The sequence below is a fragment of the Crocodylus porosus genome, unplaced genomic scaffold (genome assembly GCF_001723895.1).
Source record: "Crocodylus porosus isolate Cpor-Errol unplaced genomic scaffold, CroPor_comp1, whole genome shotgun sequence".
NCBI classification, from domain to species: Eukaryota; Metazoa; Chordata; order Crocodylia; family Crocodylidae; genus Crocodylus; species Crocodylus porosus.
Genome location: NW_017728911.1, coordinates 20247570 through 20263668, shown reverse-complemented (window position 1 = coordinate 20263668; position 16099 = coordinate 20247570). Strand labels below are relative to the sequence as shown.

The 16099-nt window shown below is 45.4% G+C and overlaps 1 protein-coding gene across 3 annotated transcripts in view; it reads left to right on the top strand.

Annotated features, from left to right (window-relative positions):
- Window positions 1-8436: 8436 nt before the first annotated feature.
- Window positions 8437-16099, top strand: part of TMOD3 (tropomodulin 3) — a 52886-nt gene continuing 45223 nt past the window's right edge. For 2 of the 3 annotated variants that reach the window (XM_019533575.1, XM_019533573.1), the window contains exon 1: window positions 8437-8530. The gene's annotated coding sequence lies outside the window, so the exon portion shown is untranslated. Of the gene's footprint in view, window positions 8531-9336; window positions 9360-16099 lie in introns of those variants that run through there. The other variant, XM_019533574.1, reaches the window with a different exon arrangement.

Here is a 16099-nt window from a genome sequence, read left to right as displayed (position 1 = left end):
TAACTTTGGAATATTTGTTCTTTGATAAACTGCTTGAAATATTTGAGTCTGTCCAGTGCTTTCTGTCCCACCCTAAAATATTTCTGACAAGCTGAAACTGTATTTCAAAGATTCATAGATGCTAGGGTCAGAACAGACCTCAAAGTATCATTGAGTCCAACTCCCTGCCCTGGGCAGGAAAAAGTGCTGGGGTCAGATGACCCCAGCCAGGTGCTTATCCAGTTTCCTCTTGCAGACCCCCAAAGTAGGGGAGGGCACCACCTCCTTTGGAAGCCCATTCCAGATTCTGGCAACCCTTATTGTGAAAAAGTTCTTTCTGATGTCTAACTTAAATCTACTGTCAGTCAACTTGTGGCCATTGTTTCTGGTTATTCCAAGGGGTGCTCTGGTAAACAGAGCAGCTCCTATTCTCTGCTGCCCCTTCCATCCCCCAGGTGAATTTGTATACTGCCACAAGATCCCCACTCAGCCTTCTCTTGTGGAGGCTGAAAAGGTCCAGGTCCCTCAGCCTTTCCTCATAAGGCCTTCCCTGCAGGCCTCTAACCATACGAGTGGCCCTTCTCTGTATCCTCTTAAGGTTGTCCACATCCTTCTTGAATTGTGGCACCCAGAATTGGACACAGTACTCTAGCTGTGGCCTGACCAGTGCCACATAGAGGAGGAGCATCACCTCCCGGGATCTGTTCGTGATGCACCTACTAATGCATGACAAAGTACGATTAGCTCGGCTAATTATTTCATCACATTGATGACTCATATTCATCTTGGAGTTGACAACGACTCCGAGATCTCTTTCTGCTACTGTGCTGCATCCTATTGTTCTCTGCCCACTTCTCTAACCTGTCCAGGTCTGCCTGGATTCAGTTTCTTCCCATCAGTGTGTTTGCTTTGTCCCATAGTTTGGTGTCAACTGCAGATTTGGACAGTGTGCTTTCCATGCCCTTATTCAGGTCCAATGTACAAGAATTCACATAGCACTGAATTCTCCAGATAGAATATCTAGAATGCATTAAGCCCTGTATGAATCTCCAGATGTATTATTTGGGGTCAGTCTTGCCTTGTGTGGGATGAGATCTGTCCAGGACTTTTTGACAGAAGACTAGTCTTTTTTTCAAGGTGACTTGTCTGATAATAATCTGGTCAAGATTCATCATTCATTTGGGAACAGCTTGTGGGCAATCTGCATAGGGATAGCTGCTCTGTAAGAGGAGAATTCAACTCTGAGAGAGGGACAATCTTAGTATTAATTTGCAAATCCATAGCAGTCCCACTGACTTATTACAGCATTTTCTGATTGCTCTGGTTGTGTTTTTCATTGGCTTATCCACTAAGTTCTGGGTCTTCACAGGCTGGTTTCACATCCCGTCATGCAGCATTTACTGTGCACAGCTGCTGTTATTCCAAACCAATTCAATGAAGATTTGCCACCATTGGTGGGGCATGATCTGGGTTTCATCCACTTAAGCCCATAGTGGGCATTGCACAAGGTTGTCAAAAGTATTTGTACCTAATATTAGTTTGTTTCTTTTAAAATGATGTATTTCACAGATTCATAAAAGGAGCCATTGCAATCATAGTCCCTTTCTGTAGGACACAGCCTGCAAGACTTCCCTGAATTAGTTCCTATTTGAACTGCCATGTATAGGTTAGGAAAACATCCAGTCTTTATGACTGCAAGTTATGTTGTAATCTCCTGCCTCAAGGACAAACACTTGGTCAACTGTGACCTGAACTAAGAAATTCTAAGTTCAACAACTGACCAGCAAACATCTGGCTTAGGCTGAAAAGGAAATCTGGCCCCATGCCTTGGTTCCCATGTGAATGTCACTGAGCAGAGTCATGTCTCATGCATAGCTATGAGACATAGCACCAATTTGTATAATCAGCTTCATTCATATGAACCAGATGGCCCCAATTATTAAATGCTGGCCAGAAACATGTCCAGCAGACAGACACCAAGAACATTTATCTTAAAAATGAACCAATGGGCAATAAAATAAAACATGGAAATTCTAAAGCACTCTTTTAGCCTAGAAACCTACCTCTCTGCAGTGCAAAACTACATACAATAGTTCATTACTGGACTGCAATTCACAATCAAGGTGTACAGTTGCTAAAGGCAGGTGGTGTCAGACCCCATATTCTGACAGAATATGTTCTTGTGGGAAGAATGAGATGGATCACTTAAAGCACTATTTGTGGTCTTGTTTCTTCTTTGAAGAAATAAGAGGAAATGGATCTCCATTAATGAGAAATTTTAAATAGTGGGCAACTGAAGAAAAAAGTTAGGCTTCCCTCTAACAATTCAGAGCCTGTCCTATACACCTTCTTAGGTGTATTTGCATTACTTGAACTAAAATTAAGAACCAAAATGAAATAGAATACCACTGTTTTACATTATTGCCCACTGTCTTATTGTATCTTTTTGTGTATCATCATATACTATATTCTGTTTTAATTATGTATAAACTAGTAGAATGTATAATCTTACTGTAGCCATACCAAAAACTAGAACTCTTGGTTCCAAATGATACCTTTTATTAAACCAACTGGGAAATTGCAAGAAAACTGCCCTTTTGTGCAAGCTTTCAGGATCAAAGGCGCTTCATCAGGCTCTGGGAAAGGTATGGATGGTACAAGATGGTAAAAAGTCCCCATAGGTGAGACATAAACTTCATTTTTGCACAGAGGGAGCTGAAGATAAGTGCATGAGGGTGTTTTTGTGAGCTGTGCTGTGTAGCTTTTTGCGTAGATCAGGTAGAATTCCTTCCCGTAAACTAATCTTACCACAAGTAAACTTACTATAAATAAATGGTAAACTAATCTTACTGTAAGTTTTTAACCAAAATTAACTATATAAATGTTATTTTATTATTGTTAGTCTTCATTTCATTGTATTGTTTTAGTGAAAACTGTAAATAAACTGCTACTACAGATTTTTAAAAACCCTATAAGAGCACAATTCTGGTTTTATTCCCCTGTGAAATCTGTTTAGTGTCTCCTTCAGTCTTTACATGCTCAGGGAAGTGACCTTACAAGTGAACAGCAGCTTTGCAGAAAAGGGCCTGGGGGTTACAGTGGTCAATAACCTGAATATGAGACAACAGTGTGCCCTTGTTGCCAAGAAGGCTAATGTAGGAGCATTGCCAGCAAATTGAAGGAAATGATTATTCCCCTCTATTTGGCACTAGTGAGGACACATCTGGAGTACTGTGTCCAGTTTTGGGCCCCCCACTACAGAAAGGATGTGGACAAATTGGAGAGAGTCCAATGGACGGTGACAAAAATGGTGAGGGGACTGGGGCACGTGTCTTATGAGAAGAGGCTGAGGGAGCTGGGGTTAGTTGGTCCACAGAAGAGAAGACTCAGAGGGGTTTAATAGCAGCCTTCAGTTTTCTGAAGAGTAGTTCCAAGGAGGATGGAGCTGGACTGTTCTCAGTGGTGGCAGAACAAGGAGCAATGGTATCAAGTTGCAGCAAGGGAAGTTTAGGTTAGGTATTAGGAAAAGCTTTCTCACTAGAGGGCTAGTAAAGCACTGAAACAAATTACCCAGAGAGGTGGTGGAACCTCCATCCTTGGAGGTTTTTAAGACCCAGCTAGACAAAGCTTGGGCTGGGATGATCTAATTGGAGATGGTCCTGCTTTGAGCAGGGGGTTAAATGACCTTCTGGGGTCCCTTCCAAACCTATTTTTCTATGATTCTTTGCTAACACACACATTATTCTACTTAATCTTCATCCAACCAGTATGTGGTGTACTGGTGGTATCTAAACATTAACCCTAAATATCAAAAGATAAAATGCTGGTAGAATGCTTATCTGGGCCCCTGAGCATTGTTTTTAGTTGCAGATCTTTGCTAATCCATTAAATTTACCTCAACCTGGGCTTCTCCACTCTCAAAAAGAGTTATTTGTTACATCTGGCGTTATCTGTTACAATGGACTCCGTAGAATCCACCATTTCCTTTGTGAATCACTGGGGAGAGAGTTCAAGAAAGAGTTCAGTAACATGCAGATCATCTATGAGAGGGTCTCCAGAGGGTTTCCTATTTTCTACACTTTTCCTTACCCATGTCTTAAAATGCAAAACTGCATATTTCAACCGCTGACAAATAAATTATTATCCTTCTGAGGACATTCTGTTTGCCTTCTCACAAATGCATTAGGCTGTTATCTTGGAAAATGCCAGCATTTTTAGGACTAAGGGAATATAACATATTGCTAAGCATTTGCAGGAGTGCTTTTGTGGTTATAAATGTGTCTCTTCATTCAACTTTAGGCTGCATGCCAGAGCTACTCAGCTTCTCTTTGTGGGTGTCTCACCCTGTGCATTCACAAGTGAAACTCTCACAGTTACTATAAAACCCAGTCAGATCGCCAGCTGAACACTCCCAACCTCATAATTTTGTAAACAGAGAGGGTTTTTTTCTGGGAGATAAAGCATTCTGAGGTTTCTAAGTCTTGCGTATTGGAGTGTTTCATGCTAAGGTCACAACAAAAGGAAAAACACAATTAATTTTAAGAAAATATAGAAAGTTAATGGATTTCACACAATCTTTTAGAACAATGTAATAGTTTTAAATTACTTGAACTTTAGATATTTAAAATCATGTACATATTACATATGATACATGCCATTTTGCACTTTATATATTTTAGGGAGTTGTTAGAAGACCTGGGGTGAAATCCTAGCCCTATTGTAGTCAGCAGCAAAACTCTCATTGATTTCAGTAGGGACAGGAAATCAGCTAGGCAGTAAATAGATGGATTCAGGTCAAAACCTAGGAGAAAAGAGGAGCAGCACAGCACATTCTCACTGGACTGAATAACAGATTTTGACATCTGAGGTTCATTCACTTGCAACTCAACCAATGTTAATATATGCCATAATCTGCTTACAGTGCCTCTCTGCCACTCCTCAGACAGATGGAATAATCCCTGTTTGATAGTATGAATGAAACCTTTCTGACATCAGGTGTGGAAAGACATGCAAGACTGGCAGAGCTGTAACCACCCTGGATACTCTATTTCTGACCTGGAGGGTGTCCTCATACAACAAACTTTTTAAAATGATTTGAAACGGAAATTGTGGAACAACAAATTATCTACAGACCGGATTGCGCTAAGTATAGTTTAAACAGAAACTATGGAGTCTTAGGGCCTTGTTGCACCTTACATTGTAAGCCAAACAAATGCTAATCAGCTTAGTGTTGTTTGGCTTAGTGCAGCAGTCACACCTTAAAGTGAAAAACCATTTCAGCCTGTCATTCACCTGCACAGTTGTGACTTGCCACTCAATACTTGGTGAGTAGGGAGCTAGGGGCAGGACCAGTTTGCTGCTTCTGCGGGGCAGAGTGAACGCTGCAGCCCCAAGTGCCCAGCAGCCATGGTGTCTCCCGCCACCACTCAGACCAGCTCACTGCTTGAGCTCCAAGGGGCCTGATCCTTTTTTTCCCTTGGAGCCTGCTCCCCCACACCACTCCCACTTGGGCTGCTAGCCAGGTGGCCCGGTGCCATCTGAGCTCTGAAAAGGATCAGGCGCCTCGGTAACATCTTTGTTCTTGGGGCCTTGTTACATGGCATTTTTAGATGGCTTCTGGAGCTCATAACCTCTGGATTTGCTGCATGTTAACACCTTTAAGTGGCTTAAAGCACTTGTTATTTGGCTTAAGTTATGCCACTCCAGGGCACAATGGAGCTCAGTGACCATAGTAAGGCAGCCTGAGGTCAGTTCCTGCTGACACCATGCTCTACCAGGCTGTGCAGGGTCTGGCTGCTGCCTGTCTCAACCTGGCGCACCCAACAGTGACCACAGTTGGCAGGCACCTGAAGCCCCTGAACCCCCTGTAGCAGCCTGTCTGGGCTGGGGCTGATGCTTCCTGTCTGGGCTGGGGCTGCACAGAGCAGGTGGGGATGCTGCAACACTCACAGCCACCTCCCAAGCCTGGTGGGTGCAGGAAATCCAATCCCTGTACCCATGCTCCCAGGCTTGCTGTTTCCACTGGGCAGAGCCAGTGCTGCAGCCCTAGAGCTTGCTCACTCTGCTCAGGCCCAGCAGTCTGGGAATGTGACTGGGGGTGATGTACAGAGATGGGACTTCCCACCCACGCTGGGTGTGGGACGCAGCTCTGAGTGGTGCAGCTTCCCCACCTGCTCTGTGCAGCGCCAAACCGGACAGGCAGCCAAGGTCTGTGCTGTGTGCCCAGAGCTACCTGGCTGCTACAGGGGGTCTTCAGGGGCTTCAAGTGCCTTCTTACGGCAGTTGCTGCCAGGACCTTGCACAGCTCAGCAGAGTGCAGGTTCAGTAGGAACTGATCTAATGTGCTGCAGCTGTCGAGCTCTGCCCTCCTCCAAGCTGGCCCGACCCGAGGTTGTGTCCTAGGGGCTGAATCCTTTTTTTTCCTCTGGAGCTCACCCCCTGCATTGCCACTGATGTTTTTTCTCTAAGCTGAATAACTCCAAGCTGATTACTGTTTGTTTGTCTTACAGACTAATATATAACAAGGCTGTCATGGGTGTACTGCATTTTTGCTTGTCTCTCCCATCACTGCCCTGCTCCTCCCATCTTTCTCTCTCTGGCTCTCCCTCCTCCCCTGGATCTTTTATATTCTAATTTTTGTCATCGTCTTATACTCTGCTTTCTTCATGTCTTTTGCAGCATCTGATGAAGTGAGCTCCAGTTCACAAAAGATACATATACACTATCTGATGAAGTGTGCTTCAGGTCACAAAAGGTATCTATGTATATATGCATCCTTTCTATATATGTACACCCATACACACTTTGGTTAGTCTATAAGGTGCAAGTCTACCCTGCCTTTTGCTTGACTTCAGACTAACACTGTTAACTGCCTCTTTGCTACTCCTCTGGCAGTAGGTGGCCGGGGAGAGCCCACACATGTGTCCCTGGAATGTTTGGCAATTAATTTGAATGAGCTGCAATTAACTTACAAACATATGCAGTATTGGGTGGGAGGGGGTTACACATTTTATTTCCTAGACTTCACTGGTACTTTAAATAGAACAATGGACTTGTATGTCTGTAAGATCCCAGGACAAATGGCTTTTTCCCTGGAGAAATGTTGTCTGTTTACTATAGTTTCTATTCCTGGATTTACCATTAACTTCCTTACCACCTTGGACAACCCATGTTCCTCAGTCTCCTTGTGTTTGAACTGGAGATGATACTTCTCTGTTTCCTATGGATGTGGTGAGGTTCATTAATATTTATAAACTGCTTTGAAACACTTAAATACAAAATACTATAACACTGCTAGATTTAATGATTATAGCATAGGGAAGGTTGATGAAACAGCCTATTCTAAAAATTAACAGACAATTTCCATTATAGCCCATTTCAGTTGTGCAGAACTTTGCCAAACTTTAGCCATTAAGGTGGAAGAATTTCCAAACTAAATGTCTGCATCCAGATGATTTTTAAACGCTCCAGCCACTATTTAAATCAAAGCACAGGAAAAACTACATTCTATTTGTCCATATAAACATTCATAGGGAAGTTTCTTTGAGAAGCTCTAGCTCTTGTGTGACAACAGCAGCTTAACCTGGGGGTTGGCAACATCTTGCTGATGTGGGCTGCCGTGGTGACCCTGTCATCAACAAGTCTCCATGTCTGGGGGTGTAGATCGTAGTCATGTACTTTCTTTTTCATGTTGTACAGACATACTCCATGTTTGGGAGCAGCCAGCTCTCTGCAACCCTTGGCACCAATCTCCATTCCCCCTGCAGTGAGGAGAAGCACAGGTGTGGTAGGGCACAGGGCCAGATTGACCCTTTAAGTGGGTCCTAAGCAAACAAACTTGTGGCCCCTGTCCTTTTCACTCAACAGTTATAATATGTAAAGTAACCACAACTGGGCCCCTTTTTCACTTAGGGCCCTAGGCATGTGCCAGTTTGCCTGTGTGTAAATCCAACCCTGGTGGGGCAGCAGGGTCTGCAGCAGAGGGGAGTACTGCAGAGGGGATAGGCAGCCTGAGGCAGCTCCATGCCACCGACCCCTTGGGCTGAACTGGACTGAATTGGCTGTCCTTGTGGGGTCAGATCTGACGCGTGGCCTGTAGGTCGCTAACCCCTAGCCTAGCTGGCCTGAGTCCTAGTGCAGCCACCGTTAGGCCAGTGGAGGAGACTTGCCAGCACAGCACGTTTCCTGTGGGGCCCTGCTTCAAACTGCAGTAGCCGGCAGCCAGTCAAGGCAGGTGGAGCTGGATGTCCAGCTACAAACACGTCCTACGGCTCCTACTGTGGGAGGAGAAGGGCCAAGTGTGGCCCTGCCTCAGAGAAAGGGGCCCCTTCTGCCATGTCCCCACACGCTGTTTCGTAACTGCTAGAATAACACTGCCTGGGAAGAGGCAGGTGGTCGGGCTCTACACGTCTCTTCCCTGGCCTGGCCTACAACTCCCATGATGCTCGGGGCTGCCCGCGCTGGAAGCGAGGCGGCGCGTGCGCAGTGATGGGGCGGGGTGCATCGGCTTGCTGAGCTCTGCCGCGCCAGGCAGGAAGCTGGTGCCGCTGTGGTAAGTCCGTGGGCGCGGGGTGCGCTCCCCCCGCTCGCCCTCCGCCCTCGGGGCGCTCCGGGCCGTGCCCCCGGGGCTGCGGGGCCGCCTCTCTCTGTCCAGCAACCTGCTCCCCCTCCCCGGCCCCAGCGCCGGGCACTGCCCCCGCCCTGCCCTCGGCAGCCGGGCTGGGCTGGGCTGAGCTGGGCTGGGGGCGCCTATACAGGTCCGGCCCTTCGGGTGCTGTTTGGTGGCAGGGTGCAGGGCTGGGGACCTGGAGGAGCACGGGCGCCGCCTGCCAGCCGCAGGTGAGCCACTGGCTGCAGGGAGAGGCTCTGGCAGGCGGCAGCTCTGGTTAAAGCCACAGCCCGGCTGCCCTGAGCCCGCAGCCCAGCCAGGCCTTCAGCGGAGCACACAGGCCGGTGGTTTGCACTCCTTTGCGGGCCCTCTGGAAGGGGGCAGAGCTGCACTCGGGTGTCTTGCGCTGCTTTGAAGAAGACATTTGTGTCCCCATTTGCCCTCTGAAGTAGCCTGCATGTGTCAGTGCTTCTGTGTGTTCACGCTACCCTTGGTGTCAAAGTAGCCATAGTAAACGTTAGGATATAACTTTGGACTGCCGAAGCTTGGCTTGCAGGGTCAGGGATGCTGCGCTAATGCTTCTGGCCTGGCTTGTATTGTGGGCTGCCTGCACCTTTGCAGCGCATTCGGTGAGGACTGCTCTTCCGGCACGTGCACAGTTAACTGGAGGGTATGTGCTGTATGTAGCAGTGATGTAAAAGTCTTCCGGTAATGAGAACGGCAGCAACTCTCATGAGGCTGCGTCCAAACAGGAAATAGGCCCATTATAAAGGTATGTTTGCATCTAGATGCATAGCTTGCTTGCCTGACAGGGTTCTCAAGGCCCCTTTGCAATGTAAATATTCATTTACTTGCCTGCTTTTCTTTGCCCTGTGGATCTCACGTACAAGTTTGTGTCTTTGGCCTCTGGCAGGTAAATTACAGTGTGGTCTTTTCAAAATACAGCACTGAGTTCACCAAGCAAGAAAGTTGAGTTTTTAGTTAGGGTGGGGACAGTAGATATCAATGCTCTTACCAGGAGAGGTGAGTTAGAAAATCTTTGGACAATCCCTGTATATAATTTAAAACATGAAAGCAGAGTGCAAACAACTAATATGGCTGTATTTACAATAGGATATTACAAGTAGAGTCAGAAAAAGAAATAGTATGTGGGGAACAAAGTTGATTTTGCAAAAGGCAAGGTAATGTGAAAAGGGTTTAAAGTAACTTGCTTTATTTGCAAACATCCTAATCATCTAGATTTTGCTGAGTGGTTGTGTAAACAGATGCACAGAAACTGATGTGTGTGCTGTTAGAAGACAGTACCTGTTGTTGAAAATGCTATATGCATAAAGCAAATGGGACTTTCAGGAGATGTGACTTTTAAGCTTTGCAATTGATTTCTGCTACAGGCTACCTCCTCAGGACAGTCCCTGACTGCAGGATTTTGGGTAATTTGGATTATGTACATCAAGGCTTGTTATTCTGGGGTGCATATCTATCTTTCTCTCACTCTAGGTAGTACCCAAACAGGACATTGGTGCCCATGGTCTTCCACAGATCTCTTCTCTTTGTGGCATACAGAATTTCTAGTGTCAATACATTCATCCATTTAGATAGGTTGACTTATGTCAAGAGTCTCTGTCTTCCGTAATCTATCCTTCCTTCTGTCTTTCCAGTTGCAACAATATTTTCAGTTTCTGTTTCCTTATAACAGTGTCCAAGAAACTCCAGCTGTCTCTTTCAGATCTTCCATCTGCAGCCTGCTCTTAAGAAAGTATCTTCATTGAAGTGTGACTTGTCCAATATGCCTTCAAGATGCACCTAAAGAACCACATTCCACTTGCTTCAATACGCTTTTCCATACTTGACAGTAGTGTCCAGTAGGGGTGCACTGATAGAGATCTTCTGGGCTGATACTGATGGCTGTTTTTTAATGAGCCATATTGGCTGATACCAATTCAATTGTTGATATGCAACCCAGCAACGGGAAGAGCCTGGTGCTGCTGTTAATCGCACCCTGCAGCGGCAGCCTGCCCTTGCACCGCGCACAGATTCCAGGGGTACATTCCCCTCATTCCCTCCTGGGTTGCATGTAGTGGCAGGAGCTGTGCCCCCCTCTTCCCACACTCCCCAGATGAGCCATGGCTCTGTCCCATGCCACACCCCGGCTGGTCAGCATCCCCCAACCCCGGAGTCAGCTCCACCTCCTCCCTCACTATGGGAGCCTCGGTCTGCTCGTCCCCCATGACAGACTTACCAGCCGGATGTTGCTTTCGATGCTGCCAGGCTGTGCTCCTGGCTGCCTGCATGCTGTGCTGTGGCTGCACATGAATGTGGCATTTATTGGTGACATTACCAGCCACATCAGCCAAAAAAAGCCAGTTACCTATAATGTCAATTTTCCTTTTATTGCTACCACTGTAATATAATACAGATGGATGTATCACTGCACCTCTGTTATCCAGCGTTCTGATGCATATGTGAGGACTGCAATCCAAAACTCTTAACTTCATCCCCATAGAAATGTAACTATCAATATCTTTTTCATTTTCAGAAATGCATGTATTGCTGTATCTGTCTACACTGTAAGTTGTGGCATTTATCAGTGGTCGTAATACCTGCCCTGCAGACAGTAAAGCAAGCAAGACCTGAAATGCCTTTAAATAGGGTGTATTGAATTATGCACCTCATTCATAGTGTCCCCAGAAGCCTTATCATCTCTACAGTGTTATTCAATCTATTTCTTTGCTACTTTGTTTTTAAGTAATAGGCATCCAGATATAGAGTCATGTTGGATAAAACTAAAACAGACAATGTAGCAATAGCATGAAACATCCTGCCACTCTGTTCATTTTGCATACTAATTAAGGTTGGGAAATCATGGTGGAGCCCACTAAGCAGGAAGGCAAGCATTGTATAGCTGTGAGGAGTCTCCTACTTGTAAAGGAAACATTAACAGGATCTGGCAGTATAAGTGTCTCCTAATGTATTCTCTGGAAAGATTTTTTTCCCCCCTTCTCAGGTATGTGGGAATGCAAAACTGATACCTGAATTATATCTGCATGTTAACGTTCGTGATTACCCACAAAGACATCTGCCAGTTTAAACTGAGAGATGGCCTTAGTTCATGTCATTTGAGGGAACAGAATATATATGATATCTAGTGCTTGTTTACCCAGAAAAGTTTAGTGTAGAATAATTTAGGTGTGAATATATTTTAGTCCATCTTGCTTGTGGATACATAGGAAGTATAGAAATCTTTAAGAATGATTTTTGTTAGGGAAGTGCAGCTTGCTTTATATATATAAAAAAAAAAATTATGGTGAGAAAAATATACAACTTACACTGAAAAAAAAAAATTAGGAAAAGATGGGAATTGACCTAATGATTATGTACAGTTTCAGACCACTCAGTAAATCTGGTAGTGAAGAGAAAATTGCTTTGTATCTTGCTAAAGATGGCAAGCATCTGGCAGCGATAGCTTACTATTTATTACATGGGTGCTTCTGGCACATTCCCAAATGGCACTTCTGTTGAGCAGCTTAGTAGAGTGGTCAAGATTGTAATGGGCTGTGAGCACTTAAAGGCTAGGGACAGGAGTTGCACACAAACCTGTTTAAGTGATCAGAAACTGTCTTAAACCTGTAACAGAACATCAGTTCAGTGCACATAAACCAGCTTCAAAATGGCCAAAACTAGTTTAAGATAAACTTGGTTGAATGTAGTATCAGGTTTAACTGATTTAGGTCAAACTGGTTTATGCAACTTCTGTCTCAGACCCCTTCCTGATTTAAGTTAAACCAAAGTCCTCCAGGATCCTGGTATGCTTTCTTGGCTGGGCTGTGCTCTCTGCTCCAGACAGCAGGGCTGGCCCTGCCCCTCTGTTCTCCAGTTGAACAGGGATGGGGACAGACCTGGCGAGAAACTGGCAGGCATAGACCTGTTAAGCCATAGTGGGCAGGGTGGAGGTTAATTCTTTCCTCCTTCCTCTTCTCCTTCACTGCAGTCGGGGTCTGCCTGTTGCCTCCAAAGAGCAGAGGGGGTGGGGGCTGGAAGACCACGGCTGTGGTCCCTGGGGATTGGAGGGAGGAATTAACCCCCTCGTTCAGCTCCGGTCAAGGCAGCTGCACAGTTGGGCCATAGGGACAGCGCCATCCCTGGCGGCTTCAGCTCAGTGACAGAGTGGCTGAGCCCTGTCAGGAGCACAGTCTGTCCTTGCATGCATGGGCAGTGGCTGGCCAGGCCAGCTTGGAGGCACCAGCAAGCCCAGAGCCTGGCAGCCACCCACTGCAGGGGTTCTCTGTGGACCTACAAGCCCCCACGGTGCCTCTGAGTCAGCCCAGGTAGCCCACTGCCTGGTTAGCTGCTGGCCGTGCACACCAGACTAAGCTGCACGTGCTGGCAGGGCTCAGCCTCCCCGTCACTGACCTGCAGCCGCCGGGGCTGAGCGAGGCTGGCCCAGGCTATGGGGGTGAGGCCATTCCTGGTGGCTGCAGCTCAGTGACAGCCATTTCCTGTGCCCAGGCTGAGCCAGGCTTGCCAGCCCTGCACGTAGCCCCTGGCAGTGGGGGGGCAGGGGGGAAGGATGGGGGGGAAGAGTCCCTCTCTAGCACTGAACAGAGCCCTCCTCCCCATCCTGCGGGGGGAGAGGAAAGGAGGAGCAGGGAGAAGAGTCCCCTTCGGGGGCTGGGCAGTCCTGTGCAGAGCCTGTCCTCCCTGCCCCACATCGGGTGGGGAGGAAGAGGGGGAAAAGTCCCCCTCTTGGGATGAGCAGGGCTATGTGCCCCAACTGCTCCTGGCTGTCAGGGAGCTGCCGGAAAAGCGGAGTTGCGGAGCTATCCCCTCCTCCTTCACCGCCACAGTGGTCTGGACATGCTCACTCTTCCCCCACCCTCAGAAGCCTGCAGGCCAAGGTTGGGGTTTAAACCCTTCCTCAGTCTTACTTGGGCCTACCCAGGCCTGGCCAGCTTCCCTGTGAAAGGGAAGGGAGGGCTGCTCTAGTGCCCCAGGGCTTCTGTCCTGAGCCATCACAGGCATATTATACCTGCATTTCTGGAATGGAAAGGGAATGTCTATGCACTTGCAAACCAGTTCAGTCTCTGCAGGGTAGACTAATCTACAAAAATTGAATCAATTCAGGCTCAGGCTTTTTGAATGTCTGTTCCTAACCAAAGTGTTGCATATTACTGTTCATAGGGGATCACAAGATTACTATCTTAAAATCCAAATTTGCTGGTTTTGTACTCTTGTTGACTTTGCAACAACTTAAAAGCCATGCTTCTAGTTTCAATAACTTCAGATAAGTTAATGACACTTAGAGCATTTAATATACTCTTTGTAAACATTTGCATGTAATCTCGTATGTTGAGAGTTAAAGTTGCCACTATTGTTAGACTTCCCTGGGGAAAAGCTGTAGATTAAGCTTCATTAAGCAGCTGGAGCTGTTTCAGGGTTCTGATTGGTAGTAGGCATCTGCCCAGGCTTTGATTGATGGTGAAATGCTGATAAAGGGGGCTTATGGACCCCACCTTTTCCACTTTAGGTTTGTCCAGAGGCTGACTGGGGAAAATCTCACAAGTAACAAAGGAGGTGAAAGGGAACTCTGCAAGCACTGGCCAAAACAGCTCAAATTATTTTTATGATGTCATTTCTATTTTAAAACCTGAGTTAAGGGAACTAGCTTATAGTGTACTTCAGTAAAAATTAAGAACTCAATTCCACCCTGCCCCCCAATCGGACCTAGGACGACAGTAATGTTAGGGTCCCGAGAAACTATGTCCTTAGAAGTGCTAGAAACTTAAATTCTGAGGGGTGAGTGTTAAAAAAAAAAAATAGCTTTTCTTAAGTCTTTAATACTATTGTATGCTTTATAGTTGAGAACACATGTAGTATTTCAAGTGTTGTGAAGAGATGTGTGAAAATGGATCAGAAGTCTTTCCAAGGATGATTCAGATCATGAATGTAGAAAAACACTCCCTTGTGGTTACACCTCTTCATCTCTCTCCCAGCCTTCAGCAGCATGATGGTGATTAGTTTTTGTACAGTACAACCTCATAAATCTGGATCTCAAAAATACAGAATTCTCGAAAATCCCGCACTTTTTAAGCTTGCATGCGGCTGCTCCCACTGCCATCCAACATCTTGTCATTAACAGGTGCCCCCCGGCCAAAGAAAACCTACTTTGAAACTTTCCGGCAGGTGCTTGGTCCTGAGCATTCTGGATTTATGAAGTTATACTGTATTTTTCATTGCTCTTCATGGTGTTCTGACCCAAAGCCTTCATTGTCCGTCGACAGAAGAGTTTAAAACAAACTGATGAGTAGCAACTTAGTGCATCAGTTTACTTTTAGAATATATATTTCTGGTGTTGAAGGCCAGCAATTATTTTTATTGAAAGTTTAAGTTGATTGAGGAGTGATGGCTTTGCCTGTTCCTGCTTTCCCATGTTAACTAAGTTTCCTGTGCTAATGCACAGAAATGTGGCTGATGAACAGGATAATAAATTGTTCAGGGTCAGATATATTGTTATAATATCTTAGCTTTATATTCCAAGGAGAGACATTGACCTTTCAGGGTTTTCTTTGCGCACAGTTTAAACATTAACATTTTTGGTTTGTTGCGTAATACTGTTCTGTGATGTGTACACCAGCAGCAGGTACAACTGCAATACTAAAGATGCTGTGGCTGAGGTGGTTGATCTTCCTATGTGCTTCCTAGCAGGTGTCAGTGAAAGGTTACAAATGAATGGCAAGCATGAAACCTCCTCGCTACCCTGGAAATTTGCTAGCCTTACAGATGACCTGATCACTTGGTAGTCTTGACCAGCTGCACTGCACCTGGATATGCTACTAGTGGGGCCCCACAGCCAGCTAAAACAGCATTTCGAATTGACATAGTAATCATATATATAACATAATAAATAAAGCCCATGGAAACAAAAATCTTATATAAAGTGGTCAGGTATCCAGGTTGTAGCTGTATTGGTCTAAAGGAAAAGGCAGTCAGGACTCATAGTAGAGATGATATCTTTTATTAGACCAACAAGATTTTTGCAAATAATTCAATAATTTTTTTTGCAAAAATCTTGTTGGTCTAATAAAAGATATCATCTCTACTATGACTCCTGATTTGCCTTTATATAAAGTGGGTAACTTTTTACCCATTTTCACCAAGATGATATATATGTGGAGAATTGTGACTGACAATGTTGTTTGACAGATACACATATGGAACAAACAAAACCCTGTTGAAGAAATGACTTGATAACTACTTATCAAATTGACTTTGCGTGCAGATTTATGCAGCTTTATGCTCTGATAGGCTTGGTAATTTTTTTATCATCTGATCATAGTCTTGCCACTTTCACTGACAGTCCTGTAAACTGAATGAGAACAGACATGCACAAGCTTGAAGACTGTATAAAATTAACTTGTCACTCACTATGCAGCTTGGTCACTAACAATGATGTCTAATTAGCAGCAGGAAATGTGGTTCTTCAGGATGTACTTAATGGCTTAAATTGAAAAGAAG